The sequence below is a fragment of the Schistocerca gregaria genome, chromosome 9 (assembly GCF_023897955.1).
Source record: "Schistocerca gregaria isolate iqSchGreg1 chromosome 9, iqSchGreg1.2, whole genome shotgun sequence".
In the NCBI taxonomy this organism is placed as follows: domain Eukaryota; kingdom Metazoa; phylum Arthropoda; class Insecta; order Orthoptera; family Acrididae; genus Schistocerca; species Schistocerca gregaria.
The window spans coordinates 81,541,521-81,566,134 of NC_064928.1; the positions used below are offsets into that span (position 1 = coordinate 81,541,521).

The following is a 24,614-nucleotide window of genomic DNA, read 5'->3' on the forward strand; positions in this document are numbered from 1 at the left end:
GTCTCGCTGTTCCTTTGGTTGCCGTTGCTGATAGGGCTTATTTGAGTCAGTCTCCAGAACCGAAGATGATCGTGAAGCTCGACGACCAGCGGCCTGTGGCTTCTTCAGCCACTGGTTGGTGTCTGCTGTGCCGCTGGTAGGAACCTGGGAAGGGAGTGACCCAAGGGATCCCTTCCGAGCGAGAGAAGCCGAAGAAGACTTGCACTTCTCCGGCTTAGAAGTGGGGACTGGTGTCCCCGGTGGTTTAGTGGGTGCTGCTCCTGAGGTAGATGGTGTGGGAGCAACAGCAAGAGAAGGGGGCTCTTATCGTCAAGGGGGCAGGTCAGGTCCTCTGACACAGAGCTGACTGTGTGGTGCAGCTAAAGGAGCTGGAGCAGGAATGACAGTGGAGGCATAAGATGATATGCACACGGGATGTAGCCGTTCAAATTTTCGCTTAGCCTCAGTTTAAGTCAGTTGGTCCAGGGTTTTATATTCCACGATTTTGAGTTCTTTCTGTAAGATCCTGCAGTCTGGCGAGCAAGGTGAATGAGGCTCTCCACAGTTGACACAGATGGGAGGCGGAGCACATGGAGTATCGGGGTGAGATGGGCGTCCGCAATCTCGACATGTGAGGCTGGAAGTACAGCGGGAAGACATATGGCCGAACTTCCAGCTCTTAAAGCACCGCATCTGGGAGGGATATAGGGCTTGACGTCACAACGGTAGACCATCACCTTGACCTTCTCCGGTAATGTATCGCCCTCGAAGGCCAAGATGAAGGCATCGGTAGCAACCTGATTGTCCCTCGGACCCCGATGAAGGCGCAGGACGAAATGAACACCTCTACGCTCTAAGTTGGCGTGCAGCTCGTTATCAGACTGCAGAAGTAGGTCCCTATGGAAAATAACACCCTGGACCGTATTTAAACTCTTATGTGGTGTGATGGTAACGTTAACATCACCCAACTTGTCACAAGCAAGCAACCTGCGTGACTGGGCAGAGGATGCTGTTTTTATCAAAACTGACCCAAAGCGCATTTTAGACAAGCCCTCCACCTCCCCAAACTTGTCCTCCAAATGCTCTACAAAGAACTGAGGCTTCATGGATATAAAGGATTCCCCATCAGCTCTGGTACAGACAAGATACCTGGGCGAATACATGTCTATCATTCATTGCCCTTCGTTCCTCCCATGGTGTGGCCAGGGATGGGAACGATTTGGGGTCATAAACGTTAGCTTTAAAATGAGCCCTTGAACGCTTAGAGACTGCTGGTGGCTGGCCACCAGCAAGAGATGATTTACCACACTTCACTGCGGGACATCCGCCCTGATGCCACCTACTCCAACCAAGGGCCCTCCCCATGGGCGCCACCGAGCCACAGGAAGAGCCACCTGGCAGGATGGCCATTGCCGGGAGTCCTGATGCCCCAGGGAGATGGGCATCTACTCCTTGGCAAACATGAGGAGTAAACGGCGCAGGCATCAGTAGAGCGATCCCTGTGTTGTCAGGGGGCTACAACCAACAGGGTACATGGCAGTCCCACCACAACCGACTGGCTACCGTGCTGGATCTTAGGTGCAAAAATGTATAAGGTCGTCGTCGCAGTGAAAAGCAACACTGCACAGTGCAGCGTGGTAATTGCACCCAGGGACGTATCCTCGCCCAAGAGATGGAAAACGAGCAGGACACCACTGCAACGGCGAGAAAGCCGGCTAAAGGTCTCAATGCACGACAGATACAGTGCACCATGTAAGGCGCCCTTCCCAAGTGGCTCGCTCTTCGGAACAATTTAGAAAGATGGAGGTCAAACCCGAGAGGGGACCATCATGTAAGGCCGAAAAGGTAGAGACTCCTTTTAGTCGCCTCTTACGACAGGCAGGAATACCGCGGGCCTATTCTTACCCCCGAACCCGCAGGGGGGCTGAAAGTATTTGTATGGAGTGTAGCCATGTATGGAAGTGGAACATGGATGACAACTAGTTTGGACAATAAGAGAATAGAAGCTTTCCAAATGTGGTGCTACAGAAGAATGCTTAAGATTAGATGGGTAGATCACATAACTAATGAGGAAGTACTGTATAGAATTAGGGAGAAAAATTTGTGGCACACCTTGGCTAGAAGAAGGGATCGGTTGGTAGGACATGTTCTGAGGCATCAAGAAATCACCAGTTTAGTATTGGAGGGCAGCGTGGACGGTAAAAATCGTAGACGGAGATCAAGAGAGGCATACACTACGCATCGGTATGTGGACCACAATTAACGCTGACAGGTACTGTGAGACACTGAAGAAACTTCAACTGGCAATTCAGAACCGGAGAAGAGGAATGTTGAGCAAGTGCGTACACGTTCTCCACGACAACTCTCGCCACATCACTCGGCAAACCGTTGCTCTCCTGCAACAGTTTCAATGGAACTATTCACCCACCCACTCTTTAGTCCTGACATGGCGCTCATTGACTATCACCTGTTCCCTAGGTTAAAAACATTTGGGCGGAAAGCGATTCAGCTCCGACGACGAGTTGAAGGAAGAGGGTCAACTTTCGCAACAGCATAGCGGCGAGCTGGTATGACATGGGCATACAAAAACTGCCACAGCGTCTACAAAAATGCATCGACAGAAATGTTGTTTATGTCGAAAAATAGCTAAATGTTCAAGCTGTAAAATGATGTAAACCATTGTAGAAATAAACACGTCTATGTACTTATGAAAGATAGGAGACCTTACTTTTGGGATTACTCTCGTATCTACTGAAACGGCAAGAAAATGAGCATGACTTAGGTGAAACCATACATATATAATTTTTAACCAAGAGCTATTAAGGTTACAGCCTTCTGTTTACGGTAAATCTAGCCTAGGGGAAATTATTTATGGCGCACTGTTTGGAACATTCAAATAAATGCAGCGGAACCAGAACCGCATGAGACAAGGGAAATTAAGTTCACAGACGCCAGAACGAGCAAGTAACAGTTCAAAGTGAACAGCGAAGCACTCAACGGGAACTGTTTTGTTAATTTAAATTTCCAACATAGGAATGCTTACCGTGTTCTGCTTCGTACGAAAGTAAAAGTAATCGTCACAGAAAGTGATCAAATATTTTATCATAAAATTACATGTAAAGAGTGATTTTCGACTCGCCAGCGGACCTCACGAAAACGTTGCGTATGGCATTATGTAACATGGGTAAAAATGGTCCACAGAACTTACAGTGTAGAAAGTAAGGTGACAATCTTACCAGATTACGCCTGATTTTCGTATCAAATTATTACTCAGGCCATATATGTAATTACAAACCGGAAGCAAAGTACCCATTGATGAAGGATTATGTTATACAATGTGCTCTCAATTTCCCTACAGGTATACATGCGCACACTCATTCTGAAGAGATGATGCGGGCGCTTACACTACCGGAATGCACCGATGTGTGTACTCCCTGTTGCTACTCTATGGAATGCGAGTGCCCATATTAAACACTGAACAATGAAAATAATCTCGACTTATCAGCTGACTGGTGGGGTGTTGTCCCAACGTTTCAGTGAGTTTCGTTCCCATTTTCTTCAGGAGAAGAACCGGCATGATGTGTTCTGCGTATCTACACAGCCGCTGAACCGTTGACTTATGAGAACGACGCTTCCCCTGAAGACAAGGCATACGAAACTCGTCGAAACGCTCCAATAAAACATCACCACTCGGCTAATCACCGGAGAATATTTTATCATTTTAATTCGCCGAGAAAGCCTGCACTCAATGAGAATGTGCACTCCACCCGTCTGCTTAAACCAACAACACCAAGAAACAAGACCAAACAACCGCATCGTGACGTCATGGCCAAGTTATGATCGCAATATAAAGGAGCCAAGCTGGAACTATTGGTTCACTCGTAAAATCAGCGGTTTTGAGACGACACTTTAATGACGTTAACAGAAAACTTAGTTTATGTGGAAATCAGGTTAAGAACGCGTAACTGCGATTAGCTTCGTGCACAGTACACACATGATTAGCACATTTGTAAGGGAAGTCGCTGCCGTCTTTGGAAAAATGCGTTATTTTCGTGCATAAGATCTGTTTGCAACGTGTAGGAGCTAGTTTAAATGCACAGTAGTTGGTTAGTGAAACATTTACAAATAGCATTTTTATTCACAAACTGATGCGCACAGTCAGTTGGATTCACGTAGTGTTCTATTGCCAGCAGAAGTTTAACAAACGGCGCGGCTAGAATTTTCTTTAACGGAATACTTCCCAATATATGTCCACTTTAAAGTGGTAACAATGTTCAAGAAGTAACAGTACTGTACCAATCTACACACAAAACTAAATTTCATCTTCCAGTTTCTGAATGCCATTATATGACTTTTTAAAATTCTCATTATGGCTGGCTACACTAATATTGTGCTTTCCTACAACACTTATGAATAACGTACTATTACTCCTGGTCACTGCGGCCTAACATAGGCTAGGCAAGTCAGAAAATGCCTGGCACGGCATGTGAAACCGTGGTTTTGAACGTGGTGCAATTATGTTCTTTCCGTCTCTGGCAGACATGCTTTTCGGGACAATTCCCCTAGCTTTGAAATGCCTGTGTTGCAAATTGAGCCGAGTAGTAATACAGTATATTCAAAGCCAAGTGATCTGGCAAATAGAACACCATTATCTGAGACGTGCGTCACCAAATTACGTTCAGAGCTTACCACTGAATGATCAGTAACTGCCAAATCTTGCCTTTCATTACAATGCCACCATTGTCTCATTACATCGTTTCCAGAAAACTTTAGCATACGAACCTTGTTTCTTGCCGTGTGGGTTCCGTCAGCATTAATTATTATCGTGAACACGTTTATTTTCGCCTACTCATAGCTAGGCAGTCAATCTAACCTAGACTGGCAACCGTACAGTCCCATCACCGCCTCCGCTACTAGAAATCAGACATCACGACCTTCCCTCCTCCCCCCCCCCCCTCCTCCCGCCCCCTCACATTCCACAGCGTCAACAGATGCTCGGTAGCATGTTCGACCTATGCAAATTGACAATAGTTGGTTGTGAAAATATTGGTACTTACACACCACTGGTGATTCCTTGTGGAAAGACAAATGCGAATGTAAACACACGCCCCAAATCTGCCAACTGGCTTTTCCTCTTTCAGTCATCCAATTACTAAACGACCAAATGGGCCAGAAGCACAAAAAAAGAAAGTTTGTCAGTCATTTCACACGGAGGCATGGATCGACACCAACGTATTATTTTACAGTGCTAGAACACTTTTCCACACTTCAGAGCGATACTACAACACTTTTCTTATTGAGCAAAGCTACTGCCAACAGTATGAAGTGAGACGTCCCGTTACGGAAAATTCCGACTCCGAGGATCCGCTCCAATTCGAAGTCAACAAGAATGTTGTTGTCTTCAGTCCTGAGACTGGTTCGATGCATCTCTCCATGCTGCTCTATCCAGCGCAAGCTTCATCTCCCAGTATCTACTGCAACCTACATCCTTCTGAATCTGCTTAGTGTATTCATCTCTTGGTCTCCCTCTACGATTTTTACCCTCCACGCTGCCCTACAATACTAAATTGGTGATCCCTTGATGCCTCAGAACATGCCCTACTAACGGGTCCCTTCTTGTTAAGTTGTGGCACAAACCTCTCTTCTCCCCAATCCTATTCAATACTTCCTCATTAGTTATGTGATCTACCCATCTAATCTTCAGCATTCTTCTGTAGCACCACATTTCAAAAGCTATTCTCTTCTTGTCCAAACTAGTTATGGTCCATGTTTCACTCCCATACATGGCTACACTCCATACAAATACTTTCAGAAATGACTTCCTGACAAATATATACTCTATGTTAAATTTCTCTTCTTCAGAAACAGTTTCCTTGCCATTGCCAGTCTACATTTTATATCCTCTACTTCGACCATCAGTTACTTTGCTCCCCAAATAGCAAAGCTCATTTACTACTTTAAGTGTCGCATTTTCTAATCTAATTCCCTCATCATGACCAGATTTAATTTGACTGCATTCCATTATCCTAGTTTTGCTTTTATTGATGTTCATCTTATATCCTCATTTCAAGACACTGTCCATTCCGTTCAACCGCTCTTCCAAGTCCTTTGATGTGTCTGACAATTACAATGTCATCGGCGAACCTCAAAGTTTCTATTTCTTCTCCATGAACTTTAATACCTACTCCGAATTTTTCTTTTGTTTCCTTTACTGTTTGTTCAACATACAGATTGAAGAACATCGGGGAGAGACTACAACCCTGTCTCACTCCCTTCCCAACCACTGCTTCCCTTTCATGCCCCTCGACTCTTAACTGCCATCTGCATTCTGTACAAATTGTAAATAGCCGTTCGCTCCCTGTATTTTACCCCTGCCACCTTTAGAATTTGAAAGAGCGTATTCCAATCAACATTGTCAAAAGCTTTCTCTAAATCTACAAATGCTAGAAACGTAGGTTTGCCTTTCCTTAATCTTTCTTCTAAGGTAAGTCGTAAGGTCAGTATTGCCTCACGTGTTCCAGTATTTCTACGGAATCCAAACTGATCTTCCCCGAGGTCGGCTTCTACTAGTTTTTCCATTCGTCTATAAAGAATTCGTGTTAGTATTTTTGCAGCTGTGGTTCATTAAACTGTTAGGTAATTTTCCTATCTGTTAACACCTGCTTTCTTTGGGATTGGAATTATATTCTTCTTGAAGTCTGAGGGTATTTCGTCTGTTTCATACATCTTGCTCACCAAACTCTTCACGCAGTATCGTATCTCCCATTTCATCTTTATCTACATCCTCTTCCATTTCCGTAATATTGTCCTCAAGTACATCGCCCTTGTATAGACCCTCTATATACTCCTACCTTTCTGCTTACCCTTCGCTTTGAACTGGGTTTCCATCTGAGCTATTCATATTCATACAAATTGTTCTCTTTTGTCCAAAGGTCTCTAATTTTGGTGTAGGTAGTATCTATCTTACCCCTAATGAGAAGCCTCTACATCCTTACATTTGTCCTCTAGCAATCCCTGCTTAGCCATTTGGCACCTCATGTCGATCTCATTTTTGAGAATGCGGAAAGCTACGAGTATTTCCAGCGTACAGCATGGCCATCAAATACGCACGCGGACAAATAGATACGAGCGACGCGAAAAATATCTCTAGCAATAAAATTACACTGCAGCAATCGCAGGAAGTAGTTTTAGGGCGGGGACAATCTGAATATGCAACACCAATATAACCACCATTCTAACCCATAACCGAAAGACCACGAAATCTTCCAGAATAAACCGAACAAAAAAGTAAACTGAAATCTATTATTTCACTTGACCTATACGGCTGAGACAATTAGTGATACGAACGCGCACACGCACCAAAATAATTACTGGAATCTAATTGCTGCAGACATCTTGTTGCCCACAGCAGCCACCAACGAACGACTACTAAATTTCTTTGTAAGGTCCATACGTAATACAAAACCAAACACCAAATAAGGAACTTTCAAATTATTAACCAGAATGAGTAAAATCTAAAAACAAAATCAGTAACGAATAGCTGTCATTGAAATAACCTTCAAAGCAACACGAAACACTTGAGGTGACTTCTGTAACGTACGCCACGAGATAGAATCTGATTCCTACACTTAAAGCGAGATTTAAGGTATAGTCATGAGATTTTTAATTTATGCTATGTAACATTTCTTTTCACCATTATTTAAGTGTTTAAATGCTTCTAGTTTATTTTATTGTACTAAACAAAGCCTGCAACATTTTACTATTTATCACACAGGAGTAGAAGTAGGGTGGTTATTTTAAATTGTACACTTAATTGGACTGTTAAGAGTGCAGAATTTTACATTTGAAAAATTGTACAATCTTTGTAGCAAATACATTTCCATATAGAACTAAAGGTAATTTCCAAGAATGATTGCCTATCGAAGCCGCGCCCACCAAACGATACATATCGAACTTGCGATTGTAAATAGATCATGCGACTGTGGTGAGAATTATTTGTGATCGACATTTTTATCTGTTTTCCATCATTCCCTTACTTGCACTATATTACATACCTCAGCAAATTAATAGCAAAAAGGTAATTGTTTCCGTAGCGTACATACCACATGTACTTTCACATGACAACACCGACGACGAATAAGGTAAGTCGTCTCCTTTGTAATTACAAGTATTTTTGTTTGAAATGCAAGGAATTAATGTACTTTCAGACAATCGCCACTGAAATTTTGATATGTTTTATCATTTATTTGATATGACATTGTTTTATAGCATGAATTGGCTATCACAATTGATAACACCCGTCATCGGTGTCGCATGATCGATTTCCGATCGCACGGTCGATATCTGTCGTTTAGGCCCAGCGACTACGATAGCAATCATTCTTGGAAATTACCGAACTAAATTCCAGGATTTAAATTTGCGCTTAAAGATTCCACCCGATAGCTACAAAAATAAAATGTCAAATTCAAATGGACTGCTTGGAACTACATTTTTCTTGCTACTCCGAACATTCGATTTTAAGAGAGACTAAGTACTTCATTGAACAAACAGACAGATCCCCATCACAACTTTCCTGAAATTCTTCCTCTGAATGATACTCTTTCGGAAGCAGAACTGATCACTGGCTAATATAAAATCTTAGGCTGTTTCGCACATTTCTTGATTCTTTCACTGACACCTTCCTCCATGGATCGACTAACAATCTCAAACTCAGTAAAGTTTAAACTTGCAAATTCGTGTTAACACGTTGAGCTATACGGTACCGTACTGAATAAAGCAGGCACGTATTACACGAGGCGCGGTCTAAGAGACTCACAACAACTATCAATAACCGTGTCAACAATAAACACACAAGGCAACAACACAACCGACGACGAAACATCGTAGGTTTGGCAATTTAAGGAGAGTGGGGGGAGTATAGAAGCTTTTTATGAGAACTGACCTTTGAGAGCGAGCGACCTTTGAGAGCGAGCTCGAAAATTTTCGCGCGGTCTGAGAGACCATCTCTTGAGTTAACGATTAGAGAAGACCACCGCTTACTCCAACACGCCCTCTGAAAGCAGTAACCAAAGCGTCTGATACCGGCCGGCAGCTCGACCCGCAATGACTGAAGTTGTGGACGCAACAACTTCGGCCTTACGCAGGATGGTTATTAGGACGTTGCACATTGAAGACACCAACAGGCAAAAGCAAGCCATTATACGAAATACAACCAAAATAATTCGTATAAGAACCTGACAATAGCCGAACCGCGGGATTTCAGTTGTTTCGAAAGTGGAGAAAAACCATTTCTAATGTAAAGCACATCCTAGTACGTAACACTCGAAAAGCCAAACAAACTACCATTACAAGAGACTGCTACTGAAAATTTCAGCAGACCTATGTAGCACGAAAGCAGAACTGGCTCCGAATGTATCTACATCTGCAGTTGACATATCCCTCAAACCAAGTCCACTATCATAATTCGCTCCAAGAAGTAGAATACAAACCATCTAGATCGTTAGAACATAGTCCGCAACATCAGAAAGCCACAACGATCCGATCTGTTATAGAAAATCTAACTTGTCTTAAATGCCTTGAACAGTCCAAGGCACCAAGAAACTTACCTGATCGTTACTAACTGCACCCGATAATGAAACTTCATAGGAAGGTTCCACTAACATCACTTACATCCAATAAAAACAATCGTGCATACAAGGAACTTCTCACAACAAAGAAAACCCCTCATATCAGCCAAATTTATCCGTTAAATCTATAATGCCACCCCCTCCCCCCCCCCCTCCCCCCACACACACACTTTTTGCACGTATATCGGAATTTGTAGCGTACCAGACCTAAGTTGGGCATTTAGTGGTTCGCTGGTTCAGCCCTCATTGTGTCAATTCTCTCTCAGTCTGAAATAGTTACATCTCGTAATCTTAAAATTCATCATATTACGAATAATGCAGATCTTGTTCCTAATTACGCACTGCAAGCGAATTACTGTTTTCATTTCAAATATAGATTATTAATTATCGTATTTTATGATGGCCTGCCCGTATAAGTTACTTAAATTAAGAAAGATTTTAAGGCAAAAATGAAAACCAAACACTATTTGGGCTGTCCACCGTTTTATGACATGTGGACAAGTAACATAGAAACAATGTTTCATAGCATCGAACAAACCATACAAATTATGCATTTTTACATTTTCCACGGTACCATTACAATATGAATGCAAAAGTACTGATCTGGAGCCGGGTTAAGGGATTTTGTCCGAGAAGTAACAAGCTTGCACACATACTAGAATTAAGGCACGCAGCTTTTTCAGGTGTCACTGCCGAATGCTGTCGGATATAGAACGACTCCTCCTCAAAAAGGAGAAAATTCAGCGCCTGGTTGGCTACGTCGATTCTGCTGATAGGCTCGTTATCAACGTTGCAGATGACACTTCCAGAACATATGTATTTGTCGGATTCGGATAAGCAAGAGCTACGAGATTATCAGACGACTAGTTAATATCTTCAGTAGCTTCAGAATGCAACAGTACCGTGAATCCCTGCAGTATGCTTTTGCATCACACACAGTTCGCTCAGAAAGTTACCATGTGTTAAAGTTAGAAATTTTCATCACTTGTTTGTAATTAGAGTACTATGTCCGGTAAGAAAGAGAACATTTTGTCCTTTCCTTCCGGTCATCTAAGAAGCGCAAGTGTTCTGCTGAATATTACTTCATCCTCTTCCAAAATTAAATTACATTCAAGGCTATATTGTTTGCTCGCTCGTGTGTGTAGTCTGGACCAACTTCTCACATTGTGGGTTAGTTGGAGTGCTGGCTGGCTAATGCTGTCCCAGTTTAATGCGACGGTAAAGCTGTTGTCCCGTATTATGTCTCTGCGTGTAGCACAGCATAAAACTTATGACTGTACTGGTCACAGCTTTGCTTCCGCTCCACGTGAAACGATATCAGAGATGAAAGCAAACGCTGAAGAATACATGGGCTAATGTTAACATTAGGTTGATGAACAGAGTACAGATCGGCAAACATTGTCATGGCAAAAGCGACGCTTGTATTCGTTCTTGATCCGAATCTCAGTGAGTGTAAACGTGGCACTTGCCATATTCTGCTCCAGACCATATAAGTGGAGGGTTAGCCTTGTTGCCATATCGTCACCTATCGCGCATGCAACGGCATAGTAGTGAATTCTCTTGACTAAACAAGGACGCATAAAATTATATCTCGAACCTCTAACAACACTCCGAACCAACAGTTGCAAAGCAGAGAAATCTAGCCGATACGTACCGACACAATAGCTCACCAACAAAGACCCTAAAACAAAATTCCAACACGAAACAGACACTCAACTGCATATTCGAACATCACTATTCACAACTAGGACCACAACGTACTACAGAACGCCCTCCAAACTACACCTGTTTCGAATACTCCAACAATGACGTCGCGATAGCCGTTACGAATCCAGTCCAAATACTGCCCGTTTCGGTCAGCCCCAGGGTTTCGTAAAACCTGTATGTTTATTAGTTTTCTCATCTTCGGTGGTGATCTTTAACAATTACGTGGGCTAAGGTGGTTGGTTTAAAGGAGGGGCTGGGGAAGGATCAAACTGCGAGGTCATCGTACCCTTGTTCCCAGTAAAATAATTACACAAGGGACAGCAGTAGGACAGCAGTAGGACAGCAGTAGGACAGCAGTAGGACAGCAGTAGGACAGCAGTAGGACAGCAGTAGGACAGCAGTAGGACAGCAGTAGGACAGCAGTAGGACAGCAGTAGGACAGCAGTAGGACAGCAGTAGGACAGCAGTAGGACAGCAGTAGGACAGCAGTAGGACAGCAGTAGGACAGCAGTAGGACAGCAGTAGGACAGCAGTAGGACAGCAGTAGGACAGCAGTAGGACAGCAGTAGGACAGCAGTAGGACAGCAGTAGGACAGCAGTAGGACAGCAGTAGGACAGCAGTAGGACAGCAGTAGGACAGCAGTAGGACAGCAGTAGGACAGCAGTAGGACAGCAGTAGGACAGCAGTAGGACAGCAGTAGGACAACCAACACTATGGACAAAACAGGGAAACCATATAAGAAGCAAGGAACAGAAGGGATAAAGAGCAGATGGCCGTGGCTGGCCGACCACGAGAATAAAAAGGAAAAGCCAGCCACTCTGCGACACATTAAAACATCCAGCCTAAAAGCATTTGAGTAGAGAACACAAAGGGACAAATGACATGCGCAACAACTTTTACAGAATGATAAAACCCACCGTCACGTACAAAACGTTAGTCGATGAGGCGTTGTCAGCTAAAATTAATGGCAACGAGTCCGTTAACGAATGAGTCCGTCGCAGAGCAGCCGAAGAAGGGCAGCTCACCAAGATATAGGCCACTGTCAGTCGTGCGAGGCACCGACACAGGTAGGTTTAAGGCTTCCACCCAGTCACTCACTGATCAGTCTGGCCTGGCAACGGAAGGCAGCGGAACGAAAGCTGAAATTTAAATTTAGCATTTAAGGAATCATTCACGCAGGAGGATCGTACAAACATACCGCCGTTTGAGTCTCGTACAGATTCCCGTATTGAGGACATAGTGATAGACATCTCTGTGGGTCTCTCGAAGACTTCTTAAGTAATAAAAACCAGTACGTTGAGTGTTCATCGGAGGTGAGGGTATCATCTGGAGTGCCCCAGGGAAGTGTGGTAGGTCCGCTGTTGTTTTCTATCTACATAAATGATCTTTTGGATAGGGTGGATAGCAATGTGCGGCTGTTTGCTGATGATGCTGTGGTGTGCGGGAAGGTGTCGTTGAGTGACTGTAGGAGGATACAAGATGGCATGGACAGGATTTGTGATTGGTGTAAAGAATGGCAGCTAACTCTAAATATAGATAAATATAAATTAATGCAGATGAATAGGAAAAAGAATCTTGTAATGTTTGAATACTCCATTAGTAGTGTAGCGCCTGACAGTCACGTCGATTAAACATTTGGGCGTGATATTGCAGAGCGACATGAAGTGGGACAAGCGTGTAATGGCAGTTGTGGGCAAGGCGTACAGTCGTCTGCGGTTCATTGGTAGAATTTTGGGAAGATGTGGTTCATCTGTGTAGGAGACCGCTTATAAAACTCTAATACGAGCTATTCTTGAGTAGTACTCGAGCGTTTGGGATCACTATCAGGCCGGATTGAGGGAGCACATATAAGCAATTGAGAGGCGGCCTGCTAGATTTGTTACTGGTAAGTTTGATCATCACGCAAGTGTTACAGAAATGCTTGAGAAACTCTGGTGGGAGTCTCTGGAGGAAAGGAGGCGTTCTTTTCGTGAATCGCTACTTAGGAAATTTATAGAACCAGCATCTGAGGCTGACTGCAGTACTATTTTACTGCCGCCAACTTATATTTCGCCGAAAGACCACAAAGATAAGAGTTTAGGGCTCGTACAGAGGCGTATAGGCAGTCATTTTTCCCCCGTTCTGTTTGGGAATGAAACAGGGAGAGAAGGTGCTAGTTGTGGTACGAGGTACCCTCCGCCACACACCGTATTCTGGATTGCGGAGTATGTATGTAGACGTAGGTCATCACGATGCCGGAGGTAGCCATGTGTCACCCCAGCGTGGCCAATGCGGAGCAGACTGAACCACAGAGTCCCTGCGAGAGGGCCACACATTCGTTGTCTCCTTAATGGCACGCAGTTTTTATGTCTACTGTGGTTATGCCCTACCGTCTCCCAAAGCTCCAAAACCTTGCGGCGTAGTACTGAACGCAGGTCAGTTGCAGAAAAGCCTATCTCTATACGCGGATTCCGCGTAGCCTGTTTGGCCAGCCTATCGGCAAGTTTGTTGCCTGGGATTCCGACGTGACCTGGGGTCCAGACAAATACCACTGAACTGCTGGACCGTTCCAGGCCGTAGATGGACTCTTGGGTGGTCCCTACCGAAGGATGACGAGGGTAGCACTCGCCAATAGCTTGTAGGCTGCTTAAGGAGTCGGTACACAGCTAAGGTGGACTTCCCAGCCAAGATCGCTTGTAAATAATCTTTATATTGTCACCAGCTTCGTAAGCATAGTTACTGAATATCTGAACAAAGATTTTGTACATGGCTGCGCTTTCAGAGACCGTGAGTAGTTATAATTAAAAGAAAACAGCCCTCTGTCACTAATTTTTTACGAATTACCGGGGTTTCGACACTGCTAGGAATGTCTTCCTCAGAATTTACACCAAAGAATGGTCTAACATTGTCACAGAATTATGACTAAAAACGTATGATACAAATTATAAGTACGGAATTATCGTGAAAGGCTGGCAGTACTTATGTCATTTATAAAATAATAAGTCAAAAGGGCATTAGTCACTAAGATCTAAACATTCTTGGTGGTGTCGTTTGTACTATATCGTGTCTCCCTACCACTTTCGCGCAACGACGTTCTGAGTGTGTTTTTTAGGGAATTAACTAGTTTGAAACTGGGACCTGTTGCTGGTAAGGAGACGCCAGACCACACATGACACGTAGAATTCAGAAGAGTTCAGTGAGACTAGCGATGATATAACCAAATACTAAATGATCTCAGCGTCAGCTCCACTGCACTCCCTGTAAAAGAATCTTAATACTAACTAAATTTAGTGGAAGGGGTTCAAGGCTTTCCTATTTTTAGTTAGCTGGTAAATTAACGTCGAAAAAGCAGTTAAGTTTACCATTGGAAATTTTATTCTACTCACAAAACATCGTTTATAAATTGCACTATTGATAAAAGGAAATGTTTTAATACAGGATGGTAAAAACCAACTGCGTTCAACAAAAATGTGAACGAATATTCCCTAAATGGGTTTCCAAGTTCTACAATCGATCGAAGGATGACCTATGCCATATCACATCTATAATCTCGGTTTAATTTAAGTTTCACAAAAGAGAAAACTATCAAAATGGTCAACAACTATAAAAATGGTCTACAGTGACCCTCAATTATCTTTAATTACTTATTTAACTTGTAAATTACAGTGGCTGATGTGGCTTCTCAATAACTATATAAAAGAAAAATCATCGCGTTTCAGATCTTTTCTTCAAGTGGCAAATGTTAACACCATGAGTTTTAATTAACGATCGACACTAGTATTAAGCAAAAAGGGGCTGTAACAGATGAGACTTCTGCAGTTCTGAGAAGCCTTATGCGCTCAAAAATGCGGCATCGCGTGCCTTCATTGCCTTGTCTGTGTTTAAGCAGCGTCAGGGCGGCAGCGGCCGGCGCAGCAGCCATCCATCTCGCCGTCTCGGAACCAACTCTCCTCTTAACTTCCTTACTACAATTTACCGAAGTTGGTTTAAAAAACTATGGCTATGTTTTCATCTGACCAATCAGGGTCTTAATGTTAACCTTAAGACCCGCCTACAAAAATTCTGTCTATCCAATGAGAAACGTTATACTTTTCGTGGTGGGGCAATGTTTTTTAAAGTTTGCAACGTAACAGACGCTAAAAAGTCTTACGCTAAAACCTGCAGCTGGTGTGGTCCTTTTAGCGTTATCGTGAGATCTATACTGTTCTCCTGGAGGGCTCTATCTTTTAACATGGGCTGGAGAATTGTCCTAATGTAACAGACACGCGAAAAAGTCTCACGCTAAAACTTGCGGGTGGTAGGCGCCCTTTGTGTTATCGTAAGATATATACTGCTTTTCTGGAGGGCTCTAGCTTTTAACATGGGCTGGGGGTGGTCCTTGACATACCTGAGACGCGAAAAAGTCTCACGCTAAAACGTGCGGGTTGTATAGTTGTACAGGTAGGCTGGCGGCGTGGGTGCCCAGCCCCTCCCTTATCTAGCTTAACACGGTTCTGCTCTCGGCTTCTGTCCTCGTTTCTCCCCTCGGGACTGCGTCTGCCTCACGGTGGAAAGGTACGACATGCATTTAGGCATTGTTGTGTTAGTCTGTGGTATTCCATTTGCTCACTCGTTACTCGTATTACTTTGGTTAATTTAATGTCACGATTTATTCCGAGCTATGTGACATACTACTGGATTTGCTTATCATGTCAGGGTTTTCATGTAAGGTGTTGGATTTGCCTGACACCTTACAAAGATGTTTAAGATAAAAAGCTGATGGCGAGCCACTAAGGGCTGCTCGTTACTTGCGTGGTGCAGGTTGTAAACTTAAGTACTGCCAACCTTTCACGATAATTCCGTACTTATAATTTGTATCATACGGTTTTAGTCATAATTCTGTGACCATGTTGTAGACCATTCTTTGGCGTAAATTCTGAGGAAGACTCCTAGCAGTGTCGAAACCTGGTTAATTCGTTAAAAATTAGTGACCGAGGGCTGTTTTCATTTATTATCCCGTGTCTTACACCAGCTGTACAACTACTCTTTCTAGAACATTGCTAGGTATGAGAGGAGACGAGATGAACCGAGAGTCGGCAAGTGTAAGTCAAAACCACAGTACAGCGAGTAATTTGCGAGAGACTTATGTACCTCATTATCCACTACCGTGGACTTCATTGCAGCCAGAGTATCATTAGGTTGGCTAGGAAATTCACTTCAAGCCATCAGTATGTGGTTAAAAGAAATCTACATGATTACTCTGCATTTCACATTTAAGTGTTTGGCAGAGGGTTCATCGAACCACAATCATACTATCTCTCTACCATTCCACTCCCGAACAGCGCGCGGGAAAAACTAACACCTAAACCTTTCTGATCGAACTGATTCATTTTATTTTGATGATCATTCCTACCTATGTAGGTTACGTTCAACAAAATATTTTCGCTTTCGGAAGAGAAAGTTCGTGATTGAAATTTCGTAAATAGATCTCGCCGCGACGAAAAAGTCTGCTTTAATGACTTCCATCCCAACTCGCGTATCTTATCTGCCACACTCTCTCCCCTAATACGTGATAATACAAAACGAGCTGCCCTTTTTTGCACCCTTTCGATGTCCTCCGTCAATCCCACCTGATAAGGATCCCACACCGCACAGCAATACTCTAACAGAGGACGAACGCGTTTAGTGTAAGCTGTTTCTTTAGTTGACTTGTTGCAACTTCTAAGTGTCCTTCCAATGAAACGCAACCTTTGGCTCGCCTTCCCCACAATATTATCTATGTGGTCTTTCCAACTGAAGTTGTTCGTAATTTTAACCCCCAGGTACTTAGTTGAATTGACAGCCTTGAGAATTTATCGAGTAATCGAATTCCAACGGATTTCTTTTGGAACTCATGTGGATCATCTCACACTTTTCGTTATTTAGCGTCAACTGCCACCTGACACCATACAGCAATCTTTTCTAAATCGCTTCGCAACTGATACTGGTCTTCGGATGACCTTACTAGACGGTAAATTACATCATCTGCGAACAGTCTAAGAGAACTGCTCAGATTGTCACCCAGGTCATTTATATAGGTCAGGAACAGTAGCTGTCCCAGGACGCTTCCCTGGGGAACACCTGATATCACTTCAGTTTTACTCGATGATTTGCCGTCTATTACTACGAACTGCGACCTTCCTGACAGGAAATCACGAATCCAGTCGCACAACTGAGACGATACCCCATAGCTCCGCAGCTTGATTAGAAGTCGCTTGTGAGGAACGGTGTCAAAAGTTTTCCGGAAATCTAGAAATACGGAATCAACTTGAGATCCCCTGTCGATAGCGACCATTACTTCGTGCGAATAAAGAGCTAGCTGCGTTGCACAAGAGCAATGTTTTTTGAAGCCATGCTGATTACGTGTCAATAGATCGTTCCCTTCGAGGTGATTCATAATGTTTGAATACAGTATATGCTCCAAAACCCTACTGCAAACCGACGTCAATGATATAGGTTTGTAGTTAAATGGATTACTCCTACTACCCTTCTTGAACACTGGTGCGACCTGCGCAATTTTCCAATCTGTAGGTACAGATCTATGGGTGAGCGAGCGGTTGTACATGATTACTAACTAGGGAGCTATTGTATCAGTGTAATCTGGAAGGAAACTAATCGGTATACAACCTGGACCTGAAGACTTGCCCCTATCAAGCGATTTGAGTTGCTTCGCAATCCCTAAGGTATCAACTTCTAAGAAACTCATGCTAGCAGATGTTCGTGTTTCAAATTCTGGAATATTCCATTTGTCATCCCTGGTGAAGGAATTTCGGGGAACTGCGTTCAATAACTCCGCTTTAGCGGCACAGTCGTCGGTATCAGTGCCGCTTGTGTACTTTACATACGACCAGAATTTCTTCGGATTTTCTACCAAATTTCGAGACAATGTTTCGTTGTGGAACCTATTAAAGGCATCTCGGATTGAAGTCCGTGCCAAATTTCGCCGTGTGCAAATTTTAGCCAATCTTCGGGATTACGCGTTCTTCTGAACTTCGCATGCTTAATCGCTACAAGTTTTTTCGTACGTATTTAGTAAGTGCCTCTATAAATCTTAGAAAGTGCAGCGATCCTCTCCTTTGAAGGAAACTAAAAACAAGAAATGAACCTCGTTTCGCACAGTTCATGCATTGGAAATTACTGATGTTTACCAAAGAATTAGTGACAGCAGCGTATTTTTTTAAGTCAGCATTTAACAACTATGAAAACTTATTTTTACAGTTGTTAAATGCTGCACATAAAAATTTACACTGAACGTTTCTCATTTCATCTAATGTTAACACGGCGATTGGTAGCGTCGTCTTCAACTGTCATTCTTTTATGACAAAAATACTAACAATGCACAGCGCTGATAGCAACAATCTGCACAACAGTACGAAAATCGACGCGATTCGAACACATCTTAATTCACTGTTGCTTCGAAATATATTTTCGTATCACGGAAATATTGGCAAAAAAATGTCCATATATGGCGGTGTAGGTTCAAAAACTAAGTCACTATGGCGTCTGCTCTGTTCCTGCCAGCGACGAATCATAATATCCGTGCCACGAAAGCATGACACCTATAATACGAAAGAATTTATTATGCGCGAGTAATATGCAAGCTTCTGACGACGTCAAGGTAGCTGGCTTTACGTTTCGGTCTAACCAGAATACCGCGCAACGCTACGGGGAAATCATTCAGTGAAACCTAAATCCCATAAAATAATTAAACATAGTAAGTAGCCCATTATAATACCAGAGGCATGATATCTCTCCAGGACTTCGGATAGTTGAACCAAACAGATGAGATTTATGATTATAATGCACAGAAATTGTAGTGTCACGTTTGATGGTTTTTGTAAACTTGCGTCCTACGTCCTTGTTTTGATTCAGTGGCATTTTAAAACTTTTTCGAATACTTGTGCCAGAAATTCAGTGGAAGCTGTACTAAGCGTGCATGAGAATGAAATTGAACAACCAAATATGGCACGATTTTCCTTTGGTTCCATGTTCCAAATCTCCGCGGTAACTAAGAAGCAGCTAATTATTAAGCATTACAGGCGCAAATTTAACACACAAAGCCACTTTCTTTCGCAGCGACCCTAATTCAGTTTTCGTCGCAGAACACCATCCACATCAGGTACCGGCTATTCTCTCATGTACCAGTAACTAGTGATGTCCTTTGCAACAATAAAGCGGCTGATGTTGTGGACACCATAATTTCTGCGTCATACAATATGGTTACTGACATTACAAAGTAAAGACACCGATCATCAAATTAATTCTAAGAACATTAAAGCAATGAAACAGCGGCAGGAATCCGGTGGTTTTGGGCGCGGACAAACCATTCCAACAAAGTACGTAGTACAACATTCGAAAAAGCATTACATTTCACTTCACCCACATCCCAAAACTAGACATCGATGCGACGAAAGCAGCACTAGCTCCGAAAGTTGGTACCGAAATCTTCACGTGCCAGATATTCCTGAAACGAAACCCACATAACCAAAACTCGCTCCAAAAACCAAAGAAACCACCTACATGGTTCGAACGAGGTCCACAATATCAAAAAATCAAGACGCTTTTATCTTATCTAAAATCTAACGTTAGTGTAATTGCTGGGACATTCTCCAAGGTACCCACGAATCTTAACTCATCGTTAACTGCAATCAATAATACAACAAATTTCATGAAAAGGCTCCACGAACACGTGTAGCCAGTCAGAGCAACAGTCCACACAAATACACGCACCGTACTTCTTAAAACTTACACACACACACACACACACACACACACACACACACACACACACACACAAAAGAGAGAGAGAGAGAGAGAGAGAGAGAGAGAGAGAGAGACCATGACCTGAAACGCAGCAACTTGAGGTTTGTTTGAACAGTTACCAGAAAGCACCAAACAGGCTGTACTGCGCATGCGCAGCTACGATGACGTAGCCAGCCCGTGCTTGGTGCTTGCTCTGCTCATACAATTTTCGTCGTATTTCTGGTGGGCCATCACGTGACAATGTGTAGCCGTGCCGCCCGTGTGGCATGTTGCTGAGAGGACATACTGAGTTGTACTTAGAGCAATTGTTTTATCATATCCCACACAAAGGATGCAAATAAGGAAGCAGTTCTTGGCAAAATATTTCAAAAGTAGACTCCACAGCCCGAAGTACCATAAAATTTTGCTATGGGGTGACTGACAGATTTTTTTTTAAATTCTGTACTCTGCAATATTGTTATGTAGCATTTCCAACAGGTTTACATCTACACAGCACTGCAAAAAGCTACTAGGATGGAATACAAATTACTTGCAACAAAAGAAGAGACAGTGTCTTGTGTAGCTTACACCGGAATATAGGACAATAAATTTCATGACTATTTCAAAATGTGAAAAAATTAACATGGTTGTCTGAGGCAAAGAAACTGTACAACTGACAGTTTCTATTCTACTCTAGGAATAAATATGAAGCCATGTGGGGAGTTAGAGCGATAAAACATGGTATGCTGCCAGTCTAAAATTTAGCATAGAATGGTATTCTATACATTTAAGACGTAAACACACATTAAGAAATATCTTCAGGCCCAGAGGAAGTACTAGACAAGTGCCTTGTGATCGAAAAACACTTTCACAGAAGGCAGATCTATAAAAATTCTGCTACAGCTGTCATATTTGAAACAAAATATTTAGTTCAAAACTACTGACCGAATTTGCCTACTTATCTTCAAGTCAATGTTTACGTATGTTCCTACGTATATAGCATTAAGAGCATAGCGACATCGGAATTTCATAAACCATTCTAAAATGCTTCATTCCGCTCTAATTGCACATTTCTATGTCCAGATGGACTCAAGTACCTGATATTCATCTTTTCATGTTGTTCTCGTGATACCAATTTTCTTGGAGGTCTAGTACTGTATTCTCATGTTTGGTTCTTTATAGGTATAACTTCATTCGTCTCAGAAAATGAAAATTTGCACTTTAAATCGATCGAGGTTGAAAGTAGCCAATAGCGCGGAATGAAACTTTCTGCCTCGGCAGAAAAAAATTAACTGAAGCAAATTTCCTCTATGAAACAGAAATAGCTTCATTAATACATTAATGGTTGATTGTTAATAAGTAAATAATATAAAATCATAAAATTGATACTACTAATTTTGGTCTTTCATGGTTATGAGAATGTATATTAATTCACTTGATGGCTCCCGACCACAGAAATCTGTTTCGTTTTCATTTGACGTGGGAGCTGTAAACGAAGACACGAAACATATACACGGGTCACATGGGGAAGGACCCCCACTATAACTCGGCTTACTCTGCGCATGCGCGAATCTGGCAGCTTAGGCGCGCCAGGAAAATTTTTCCGGGTAGCATCTGGCAACTTGCTGCTACTGCTCATACGGCAAACAGCCACGCTCCAAGTAGCCAGAAGCGGGAGGAAGGTCAGCTCTGCGCATGCGTGTACGAGCCCGCTGGCAACGGCTCACAAGAAGCTTTAGTTTAACTTTTCGAATTTCCCGTAAACATTCCACTTGCCTCACTAGCCCTTCGCTGTCATAAGATCAGATAGCTGGAGCCTTGTCAACATTTGTCAGCCACTGCGCAAGCAACGCCACACTAGTTTCCTTGACGAGACGAGCACATGCAAACAATTAGTCTCCATCTAACAACGTTAGACTAACAATTCCAAGCCCAGAAACTAAGCTGCAGTCAATACTTATCGGCACTATAGTTTAACTCACTACAAATCTCCAAAACAATTCCAGTACGAGCCAGACCTTGGTACAAGACTTTACCAACACACCAATGACACACTAACCACACTCAACAGCATATTCGAATAGGCCATAAAATAAAAATGCCCTCTTCAAACAAGATTTATTGTTAATACCTCTGCAACAATGACTTTACAACAGTCACGTCATGGGTCCAAAGTCGAATACCGGCACCGCTCGTTTCTGTTTCAACTGGACTTCGTAAAAATATAGTCAAAAGAAATCTTGCCACAGGGGTTTATCGTACGTATTGAGCAAATACCTCTGAAGTTTAGGGCTGCAGTAAACTTTTCCTTTCATGGAGATAAACGAAAGTCATTTCTTACAGTTCTTACACTAAAAAGTTTAGGAGATACGATTAAGAACTATGGCATCTACGTTATCAAATGCTACACAATTTACAATGCACTTGGCTCGTTTTACCAGATCGTGAACTCGTTAACAAGGCGATTTGATAGTGTTACTTTGGGCAATCCTTTTATGGAAAGATAACACTTCACACCCGTGATAGCAACAATCTACACAACAAATAACTCGAAAACAATCGACACGATTCAAACATGTCTTAACACACTGCTGATACAAAATAAGTTTTCGTAGCACGGGAAATTCAGTGTAAAAATATCCACATATGTAGTTTCAATTTCAGAAAGTTGCAACTTACGTTGTCTGCTCTATTTCCTGTCAACGGCTAAATCACATCACATGACACCCACAAGAAATAAAATTTGTGATGTGCGAATAGTATGTTAGCTTCTCAAGACATAAAGCTTGCTGGCTTTCAAGTTTCATTCTATCCAGGATATCGTCCAGCAATATTGGCATATCGTTCAGCACAACCTTAATTACATAAATAATCAAAATATTGAACAGAACATACGTCTGTTACACAGTCAGAGGCATGACATCGCGCAAAGATTTTGGCAGGGAAAACTAAGAAAGATGAAATGTTCTATTATAATGTTACGAAGCTTGAGTGTCGAATTTGATTGGTTTCGTAGTGTCCTACGTATAGAAGCAGCTTTTTTTTCCTTCATTTAGCTGCGGCATGCTCAGAAACTAGGTTTTGGAGCAACTTAGGTGCGAGAAAAGTTGAAAAAGATTAAACAACCGAATACCGAATCAATTTTCTTCAATTCTACGCTATTCCGTTAACTCACGATAAATAACAAGCAGTTAGTTATTAAGCATCACACGAAGCCACAGCTTTCGTTTGTAGCAACCCTTTAACTTTTGTAACAGAATAACACCCCCATCAGATACCGGCTATTCTCACATATTCATGCGTTACGAGTGACGCAGAATACCACACAAAACCCTCCGAACAGCAATGCGCCGATATTTGTGATTCTCGTAAATAATAGAAGATGGCTCACCTGTCCTTCGTAAACACGCAGAAAACAAATCGACGTCACGCTCTCCTTTCAGCTTCTATCCACGCTTCTCTGTGTGTAGCTAGGGCGAACCTGTTTGTGTATCGTCATACTATATCGATCATGCAGGGTTTTCTATCGACCTCTGTAGTCATTCGCTTTCAGTGTGCTGCTAGTTCGACTTTTTCTCTGCTTCCTTTGCATGCAACAGATCTTCCGAAAGACGAAAACCGGATTTATAAAACCGTTTTTCGCTGTCGTGTATACATGTTAAGGTCTGAAGCGGATTTGCTAGCCCGGTTAAACATGGCGGCTGGAAGAAAAGCTGTTACAGTTTCTGATTTATAGTCAGGACAAAAGCTACTTCTATTCAGACGACGTATACACAGCTTCAGTCTAATACTTCTATTTATCCTTCACTGTGTAAAAAGTCACTACACCCATATTAACCGAAAATTTTAAAAAGCAAAACGAAATCTGATAGGCCAAGCAACCGGTTTTGATTGCCTTTACATGGGTGCCTTATCGATTGTGAAATTGGAAAACCGGCAACCAGAAGCGGTTTTGAACTGTTTACATGGCCACCCAAACTGGGTATTGGGAAATCGGTCTAAGATATCCAGGTTTGGAAGCCGAATGTAAACGAGGCGAATACAGTATGTTTGCTGCATTTGAGAGCATAATGAAGGATAAGCTGAAAGATTTCAGCACTGATACGTAGGACCACTTTCGCGGGCATTGAGCTTCGCAAGAGGAAATAGAGGGACTTACTACACAGTTGAAGCGCATAAGCTGTTCGTTTTCGGTGAGAACAAGCGCTGGCCACCCGAAATATTGATCATTCAGAAGTAAATGAGTAAGTGTCTTGTTTAACTAGGTTTTTGCTGAACTGTATTGCTCCATGCAAATAAATGTGTTTACTGTTCTCTGTATATTGAAAAATATTACGGGGTGCTCACCGGTGCCATATGGACGTGAAGATGCATGTTTCGAATACAGAAAGAACGTCTGCTGGTCTTCAAGAAAGCTAACAGAGTTAGTTATAGCTAATCAAATGCAGGGTGTTCATTTGGTCGAGAAGACAGTCCGTTTCGTTGGCTATATCGAGGTAGTTAATCGTACTTTTTGACCACTTCGTCACAAATATTTTCTCCTTTTGTCCACGATTATTCTT

At 42.5% G+C, this 24,614-nt stretch overlaps 1 protein-coding gene across 1 annotated transcript in view; it reads right to left on the reverse strand.

Annotated features, from left to right (window-relative positions):
• Window positions 1-23,555, reverse strand: part of LOC126291869 (ankyrin repeat domain-containing protein 2-like) — an 80,598-nt gene extending 57,043 nt beyond the window's left edge. The window contains exon 1 of the mRNA XM_049985590.1: window positions 23,444-23,555. The gene's annotated coding sequence lies outside the window, so the exon portion shown is untranslated. The remainder of the gene's footprint in view (window positions 1-23,443) is intronic.
• Window positions 23,556-24,614: the final 1,059 nt, after the last annotated feature.